We start from the raw sequence: 10,013 nt of genomic DNA on the forward strand, positions 1-10,013 counted from the left end.
CTCTTCTTCTAAGGACACCAGTCATCAGATTAGAGGCCACCCCAATGACCTTACATAACTTCAGTTATTTCTTTCAAGGCTCTGTCTCCAAATACAGTTACATTCTGATGTACTGGGGATTGGGACTTCAACACAGGAATTTGAGGGGACACAATTCAGTTTATAATAGTGCCAAAATGTGTAAGACTCTGTGGATCACATTAAGAGTTTAAATTTTTATTATAAAAGTAACCAGAAACTATTTAAAAAAAAAGTTTTAAGCAAGAGAATGACATAGTATCGTCAGATTTAGATCCCTGGTGACAATGCAGAGAAGGGACTGGGAGGGGTCAGAGTGGGTGCCCACAGACCAATTACAAGGTCTCTGAAACAGCCCAGCAAGAAACGATGGTATCTTACAGTAGTGGCGGTGGAGATGCAAGAGGACAAAATTCAGATAGATTTCAGAGGTGGAAAGGCCAGGACTTGGGCACCGGGCGGGAGAGCTGTGGGAAGAGAGGGAGAGGAAGGCATCCGCAGCCTCTGGGCCTTGCTGGTGGTCCTGTGTGGGAATCAGTGCTCAGGAAACTGGGTTGGTGCTGTGAGAGGCAACATGGGGCTGCAGGCACTAAGTTGAGGTGGGGTCTGAGATGTGAAGACTCCCCTGCAGGCTGATGGGCAGGTGGTCTGGCACTGCTCTTCAGGGTTGAGTCCTGGGAGCTCAGGTCCCCATCCTGTGAGGACTAAATGCATATATTCTCTGCTCAGCTCTCTGATCGAAGAGCATTGGTATTATCCATCAATCACATGTGCATTTTTGTTTTCGGACAATAGATGCAAGATGCTATGAGATATACTTAGATAATGTGGAGACCCACTCAGGACCCCAGAGTTCATTTAAAGATGATTTTAAGCTGAAGACATCTGAGATTCAACAGATGCAGAGAAAAACCTTTCAGAGCTTTCCTATGTGACCAAAAGCAGCAGCTTCTAGGAAATGAGGATGCCATAAATTCCCTTAGTGACCCTTAAGAAGACAGAAATACCATGCATACCCATGCAGACAAGCATTATCACAAACCTTCTTATCTCTGTTCTAAAAACTCACTGGTCTTTCCTAAAGAAACCTATTGGAGTTTTCCCATAGAAGCCTTCCCTCTCCCTCTCTTTTCCCTACTAATTTATATAAGCCTTTAACTTTAACCATTTCAGAAGCCAACTACTTCTTTCATTGGCTACTGTTTTTTCCTCTCCTACAATAACTACCAGATCCAGAATGTACTGCTGTGATCCTTCAGATCAAAGCTCTCTGTTAAGTGTGAAGCCAGAAGCATAAGCAGCCAGAAAGCTGGACAGGCACTCTGCACCTGTATTTATTCAAGAGTGAAAAAGGGAGGTCTGTGTTGTTCCCATCCCCCACTCACAACATCCCATGTTTCCTCCCTTCAAGTAGTCACCCCAGTATGCCCACCGCTTTAGCAGTTTCACTGGGTTTGGTAATTTCTGCGAGTCTGGTAGACTCACATCCAAAGCGTGCTGTGTACTGAGCTGTGAGAAGGAGTCCGCTCACTAGGGACACTGTTTCTCACGCTCTCTCCCCATTGCTCCCTTGCCAGCCTGCCCTGTCTTTAGGCACTCTCAGCCTGGCTCAGTGAGCTCCAGCCACACTGGGATGGGCACTTTTAGGACTATACCAAGCATGACCCCATCTCAGGGCTTCTACACTTGCTGCTCTTTCTATCCTGTGCACTTGTCCCTTCGATTTTTAATTGGCTTATTCTTTTGAATCCTTTAGGTCTCTGTTCAAATACCATCTTAGAAAAGGCTTCCCTGATGACCCTATTGAAATGAATGATTAAATGAATATATTCATTGATGCCATCATCCTAAGACTGTGGTTCATTTAGGCTGTATCTGGAAGAGCCTTTTCCTTTTCTTTTCCCCCTTTTTTTTTTTTTAAATTGAAGTATAGTCAGATTACAATGTGTCAAGAACCTTTTTTCTTAAAAAGACAAACAAGCAAAAAATCCTGTATTTTAACCAAATAAAGATAGGGAATTCTTAAATTCATTCTCAGCACCCATTTCTTAATCTGGACTCAAGAATTTTCTTTTGAAATGGATAAAATTAAGCTGGCCTCTCCAGCTTCACTTTCCTGGAAAGCTTGGCTTCACTAGGGCAGAAGAGAGAGTAGCTTTTAGCTCTAATGGCTAAAACACAAACAGACAAATCAAAGAAAGTAAAGGTTAAAGCAGGTAAGATTTTTCTAACATCTGGGATCACAAATTTTAAATGATTACCATGAGCCCCTTTCTAAAATCTAGTTGGTCTTTTCCCCACCCACCCCTAGGGATGTCCCCAGGCCCTCTGGTACTTAAGATTACCCTGGGCTTCAGCTCACAGTCCTAGCAAAGGTGAGATTGCAAACTGGAAATGTTATTAGCATTTTTTTGTCCCTCCCTAAGAGAATGTCCTCAAACAGCAAATGCTATTTGGTCAGCACAAAGGCTTGTTTTTTTGTTTTTGTTTTTGTTTGAGGGCGGGGGTATAAGGGAAGAGTTGAGACACCTAGCCATTCAAAGAGGAGGCTCTGAGTTTGTTCCAAGTTTTCCTAATTTTTCTAAAACTTTAGCTCCTGTCCTTTTCTTTTCTCATTAAGGAAGTTAAACTTCTTCCTAGGGGGAGGAGATAATTAGATTTACTTACCTACTAATGGAGGTACTGGAGATTGAACCCAGGACCTCATGCTTGCTAAGCAGTCACTCTACCACTGAGCGATACCCTCCACCTGCTCTTGTCCTTTTTTTTTTTAAGCTCCTGTCCTTTTGAGTTGGAAAGGGGAGGTTACAGCTAGGCTAAGGCCCCACAAATCTAAGTTTGCATTAATTCCTACCTTTGTCTATTGGTTTATTCACTTGTTTACTCGACAAATATTTTTGGTCTAGGCACTGAGCTAAATGCTGAGGAAAAGAGCTCCAAACATGTGCAGATTTGGGGCGGGGGTTGGGAGAGTGGGAGGTGAAATGTTTACTGTTAAAAATAAAAATAACAGGATTTAAAAAATTAGTGAGATTTGAAAGTTAACATGTAAAGGAATTTATGTTTTAAGTGAGAGCATTTCTGAAAGAAAAAAAAAAAAAAGAAAAGAAAAGGTAATATGGCCCTAACAGATATACACCTCAATAATATATGGCACTGGGATTTAAATAAAGAGAACGAAACAAAGTTCCAAGAGACATGACTTTAAGAATTTAATAAGCCATAAAGTGGCAACTCAAGTCAGTAGAGAAAAGAACTACTCAAATGGTGCTGGGACAGCTGGGTAGCCATCTGGGAAAAATTTAAGTTGTCACACCGAACACCTCATAACCTAACAAATCACAAAAGGATCACAAATTTAAATGAAATGAATCAAACCATAAAATTACTAGGAAAAAAAATCACAGACGAATACCTTGGGGTGGGGAAGAGTTTTATAACTATGATACAAAATCCAGAAACCATAGAATTAGATGGCATTAAAAAAAAAAAAAGAGAGAGAGATCCCACTGGCAAAAATGACAAGGGAAAATAGAACAACAAACTGAGAAACATATTTGCAGTTAAAGATAAACAAAATGCTAAATTCCCTGGTTCCCTTTACAAAGTGCTAATGCAAACTGATAAGAAGACCAATGTTCTAAAAGAAAAGTGGGCAAAGGATGTGAATAGATAGAAAAAGAAACAAAGTATCTCTTAAACTTATGAGTGAAACAAAGCAGGACCTTGAGGGGTCTTCAAATAAGAATTTGTGGAAAATAAGCTTCATCCAGCCTCCTTGACCTTCCCTAAATTCCGGAAAGGCAGATTCAAACAGTGGCTTATCAGGGAAGGAAGGGAACAGAGAAACAAAGGAGGAGGAGCCATCAACAATAGTGCAGCCTTGGGGCAGGGCCCTGGTTCCTCCTTAAGGGATATACATAATAATATCTTCGAGTTCTTCTGCAGGAACTAACCCCCACCCCACCCCACCCCACCCCCGCCCAGGTGGAAGACAATAACTTCCTGCTGAGCACAAGATTCCCGCAACACCACCCTGTTACCTCACCACCAGCCAATCAGAAGAAAGTCACACACCCTGCAGCCCTCACCCCGAGTTTTGCCTATTAAAAACTTCCCCCTGGAAACCATCTGAGTTCAGGGTTTTAGAGCACGAGCCACCCATTCTCCTTGCTTGGCCCTGCAATAAACCTTTCTCTGCTCCAAACTGATGTTTCGGTTTACTTGGCCTCACTGTGTGTAATATGAGGGTTAACAGAAGTGGCAATTGATGGTAAACTATACTTCAATTTAAAAAGAGAGAGAGAGAGAAATCACAATTAAAACTACACTGAAATGCTACTTCCCCACCCAGTTGGCAATACCCAAATGTTTGGCGGCTTATTGGATTGGTGAAGCTGTTTGCAAACGGGGTCCTTATACACTACTGGTGGGACTGCAGATTGGAGGATGTATTCATCAAATCTGTGCACACGACTAAAGCTCATACTTAACTGGCCCAGCAATGCCAGTTCTAGGAGTTTATCCTACAGACAAAATCTCACATGTGCAAAATATTATACGTAAATGTTATTAATTGAAGCACTATTTATTATGATAAAAGATCGAAAATAAACCAGTTGTCCGTAAGAGGGGACTGGTCATATAAATCGTGGTGCCTCCACACAGCAGAGAACTACGCAACTATCGAAAAGAATGAGGATTTCCTTTAGGTTCTGATAGAGAAAGAGCTCCAAAATACGGTGGTTGTTAGGTGGGGGTGGAGGCCAGGTGTATAGTCTGCCGCTAGTTTATTTAAAAGAGGAAAAAATACATAGACATGTTTGTTTGAATTTGCATAAGAAAGAATACATAAAGTAACAGTAGTTAGCTATGGGGAAAGGAGCTGGGTGGCGGGGGGGGGGAAGAGGAGGAAGAATCTTTACTCTATACCCATTAAAGAAAAAATAATATTCTGTTAGAGAAAAAACTATGCAAAGCACAGCAAGACAGATTTTATTTAAGGGGAACCATCGTGGTGGGTGTAGGGGCCACTGAAGTGAGGTCTTGCAGTAAAGGAGAGAGATTGGACCCTACTCTGAATACAGCTTAAGCAAGTAGGAATTTCTGGCCAAGAAGCAGGATTGGGGGTGGGGGTCAGTGGATGGAAAATTCTAAGAGGAAACATAAGGTATGAGGGGGATTCTGGCTAAACTGACCTAACAGGATTCTTGCTGAAGGCAGGCCAGGGTGATCAGACGTCATCTGAGAGAGAGTGGATCACCCAATCAGATATGGAGGGTGATCAGATACAGGGGATGGAGAATTCTAGCTAAACCAATTTAACAGGATTCTTGCTAAAATTGGACAATGCAGGGTTGAACATGAAAGTCCAAAAATTGAGGCCTTGATGAAAAGTTCAGAGAAGCCTGAGTAGAATTTGGTCAAGGAGAGAAAATTTATCACGCTCTTTTCTATTTGTAAAAAATTTTGGTCTCATGACTGCATTATTATAAAAATGTTTTTATACAAACCAAAAATTAACACAGCATTTAATACAAAATAATTAATAAACTGTGAGAAAAGATACTTAAGTCAGGGAACCACTGACCTATGTGAAGTGGTTTTTTTTCTCTTCTTTTAAAAAATTTTTATTGAAGTATAGTTGATTTACAATGTGTTAGTTGCAGGTGTGCAACAAGGTGATTCAGTTATACATATACTATATATATACACATCATTTTCTGGATTCTTTTCCATTATAGGTTATTACAAGATATTGAATATAGTTCCCTATGCTATACAGTAGGTCCTTGTTGTTTATCTATTTTATATATAGTAATGTGTATATGCTAATCCCAGACTCCTAATTTATCCCTTCTCCCCAACCTCTTGCCCCTTTGGTAACCATAGTTTGTTTTTTATGTCTGTGAGTCTGTTTCTGGTCTGTAAATAAGTTCATTTGTATCTTTTTTTTTTTTTTTTTTTAGATTCCACAAGTGACATTACATGATACTCGTCTTTCTCTGACTTACTTAACTTAATATGATTATCTCTAAGTCTATCCATGTTGCTACAAATGGCATTATTCTTTTTTATGGCTGAGTACTATTCCATTGTGTGTCTATATGTGTATATATATAAATATCCCACATCTTCTTTAGCCATTCATCTGTCAGTGGACTTTTAGGTTGCTTCTCTATCTTGGCTATTGTAAATAGTGTTCCTGTGAACACTGAGGTGCATATATCTTTTTGAGTTAGAACTTTCTTTGGATATATGGGCATCCTGTATTTTATTTGCTCAATCTGGCAACCCGATTTTAATATCATATAACAACATCAACAGAAATAATAGCAAATACTTACCTAGCAGTTACTAAATACAGTGACTGTTCCTTGAGCCTTATATATATTAATTCACATAATAGTTACAAGGAAGGCATACTATTTCACCAGTGAGGAAACTGAGGCAGTAACTTCCCCAATGTCACATGCGCTACTATGTTCAGGCAATAAATTTCCATCCTGACTCCCATTTAACCCAGATTTTCTGCTGAGTCCTGATCTTAGGATTCCTGTTCTCCTGACCAAGTTCACTGAACCCTCCTGTCAAGACACATATTTTTGTTTTAATAAATATGATCATTATTCTTGGGAAAAGACTAGAGCTTTGTGTAAAACTGTGAAGGAGATACCCACTATCCTTTTTTTTTAATCCTTCTCTCTCCCCTTCCTTTGTCTCTGCCAAGTCTTCTCAAGCTGGCCTTGACCCTGAGTCAGTGGGGGTGAATAAAGCAAGTGCTCCCGAGGGGTCCTCCTCAGCACAGGGGAGTCCCCTCTGGATTTTGGCATCTTAGAAGACATCAGTCATCTGAGAAGGTTCCTGGTGGCCACGCAGGCAGCTGTTACTCCACCTACAATTAAGAACCTGGCTGTTTGGGTAGCACTGGTCCAGCAGAATCACTAATAAATATTTCATGAGTGAAGACATGCATGGATTTCCCTTGTGCTGAACTTCTCTCCCAGAGAAACAGAGATGGCTCTTAGTAATGCAGGAAAACAGATGTGGGTGTGAGGAGGGCTGTGTCCCAGGTCTCAGTTGAGCCCCTGGGATGTGCCCTGCCAAGGTGGGTCCTTGGTTTCATGCAGGAAAGAATTCAAGTGTGAGCCCCAGTTGAGTAACGGTAGACTTAATTAGAGAGATAAATATTGCATAGAGCATAAGGCAAGAGAAAGGCAAGAGGTGTGGGAATTGGATGCTCAGGTTAAAGTAAAAGTAGGTACACACTCCACAGACAGAGTGCGGGCCATTTCCAAAGAGGAGGGAGTGAAAAAGGGTGCTAAGTGTGGTGTTGACAGTTTTTATGGGCTCAGTAGCTTCACATGCCTTCAAGTAGGACCATTCCAACTACCCTGGGAAAGGCGCTGGAACTCCCAGGAATTGGGCCACTGCCCATTCTTTGGCCTTTTGTGGTTAGCCTTGGGGCTGTCATGGCACCCGCGGGCATGTTATTTATCAAGCTGTTACAATGAGTATATAATGAAGCTCAAGGTCTACTAGAAGTCAGCCAACTTAATCCTCAAGGCCAACTGGGAGTTGAATCTTCCACCATTTTGGTGTTAAATTGCTGTCATTCCTTGGGTGGCTGTGCCCTGCCCCCTTCCATCCTGTATCATTAGTTTATTTTGTTTCTGTATAATACAAAACATCATTATTCTTGTTGGTACAGATGATGAGACAAGGCACTGTAACGTTTCTAACATCAGAGAATTCTTTCCTCTGTGGCCCAATTATTGAGTACCTACTATATGCCAGACATTGTTCTAGGGACTTAGGGTACATCTGAACAAAACAGGCAAAAATCTCTGCCCTCAGAGCTTAGATTGTAGCTAGGAGAGACAGACAATTTGAAAAATAATAAAGAAGCAAATTCTATAGTAAGTTAGAAGGTAAGTACTATGCAATAAAGAAAAAATAGAGCAGAGTAAGGGGCTTAGGGGTAGAGGAGTGTGAGGTTGGGGGTAAGGAAACGTGTTGCAATATTTTAAAAGGCAGTCAGAGGAGACATTGAGATGTGAGAATTTCTTGTTGAATTTTGGCAAAAGCTTAGAGGAGTTAGCCAAGGAAATGCCTGGGTGATGAGGCTGTAAGAGTGTGACTTGTGTGTTTGCATCAGCATGATTCAAAGCAGGACCCTATGCGACTCTCCCAGGTTCAAACCCTTTCTGTGTTCCCTGTTTCTTGTTTGTAGGAAATAGGCTTCATTCAGCCTCCTTGACCTTCCCTGAGTTCCAAAGGGCAGATTCAAACAGTTGCTAATCAGGGAAGGGAGGGAATACAGAAACAAAGGAGGAACAAGTCAAGAAACAATAGTGCAGCCTTGGGGCAGGGTCCTGGTTCCTCCTCAAGGAACATACAGAACAATATCTTTGAGTTCTTCTGCAGGAACTAAGGCCCCCACCCAAGTGGAAGATGGTAATTTATGGCTGAGCACAAGATTTCTGGAACATGGCCCTGTTACCTCACCACCAACCAATCAGAAGAAAGTCACACACTCTGCAGCCCTAACCCTAAATTTTGCTTATAAAACTTCTCCCCCCAAACCATCTGAGAGTTCAGGGTTTTAGAGCACAAGCCACTCATTCTCCTTGCTTGGCCTTGCAATAAACCTTTCTCTGCTCCAAAAACTCTGATGTTTTGGTTTGTTTGGCCTCACTGTGAGCTGTGCACATGAACTTACATTGGGTAACAAGCGTGAGGCCAGAGTCCTGAGAAGGAGCAGGAGAGATGAGTTCTGAGAAGAGGAAGTCACATCAGATGGGGGCCTAGCTTTACCCTGATTGAAACTCTCTCAGAGGACTTTGAGCAGAGAAAGTCACTCTGGCTACAGGGTTAACAGGAAGATCTGAAAATCAGAGCTCAGGTTGGCTAGATACATGGGGCCTCGGGGACAGCCCTGGGTCCTATCCCCTCCTCCATCTTCAAGTTCTGGCTCAGGGCCTTTCCAGGTGTGTCTCTGTGACTCAGTTTTTACCATCTCATGACTGCACAGAAGGCTCTGAGCCAGGCACCACTGGTTTCAGGCAAGGGCAGCAGTGGGGAGACAAAAAGAATCCATAATTTACAAGAGGATTTTTCTAAAATAGAAGAATTGTTTTAAAGGACCCTTTTTCTTAACATAAAAAAAGTTAAAGAACTTCTTTTCCCACTTCCACATTTAAAAAGCACAATTTATTACTTGACTGTGTTAATAAGGAGACAGAAGGCCCCAAATGGAGTCATTCGTGCTAGACCCCAGGACACCAAACCAATACTTAATGCCTAACCTAATTGTAGTCTCAACCCCCCGCCCCAGGAATGTAACCTTAAACTAGTCAACCTGGAGTTACCTAGTCAGCACTAAGTAAGGTAATCTGCCCAATAAGCCTCTTTCATTCCCCTTGAGAGAACAACTCTGCCTGAAACAATGCATTCTTTGCTAATAATTTCCTTTTTCTGCCCCGCTTTTAGCTTTTAAAAACCTTTCCTTTTCTACAGCTCAGTGGAACTCCTTTCTATTTGCTAGATGGGATGCTGCCCAATTCATGAGTCATTCAATAAAGCCTGTTAGATCTTAGATCTTAAAACTTACTTGGCTGAAATTTTGTTATTTAACAACAATAGATAAATACTACTAAGAGCACACCTGTAGTCCAACAAAGATGTATGAACTTGCCGAAGTTGGGGGGCCACACAGGAGAGAATGTGGGCATCTTGGGAAGGGGAGTAGGGGCTTCGTACAGGGTTGAAGCTCTTTTTGGGTAATAACACAAGCAGAAGAGAAGAGCAGTTCTGGGTTGGAGCTGTCATGAAGTGGGGCAATTTAGGAACTGGGTGTCTCATAAATCTTTGGGAGGTCAGAGGGAGAAATGAAGTGGGGCTGAGGAGTTCATTAGTTAAAAAAAAAAAAAGCTGCAATTACTCAAAAGTGGATTGTTAGTCATTTTGCAGCCATGGCGTGACCTTGGGAGAAA

The sequence above is a fragment of the Camelus bactrianus genome, chromosome 7 (assembly GCF_048773025.1).
Source record: "Camelus bactrianus isolate YW-2024 breed Bactrian camel chromosome 7, ASM4877302v1, whole genome shotgun sequence".
NCBI classification, from domain to species: domain Eukaryota; kingdom Metazoa; phylum Chordata; class Mammalia; order Artiodactyla; family Camelidae; genus Camelus; species Camelus bactrianus.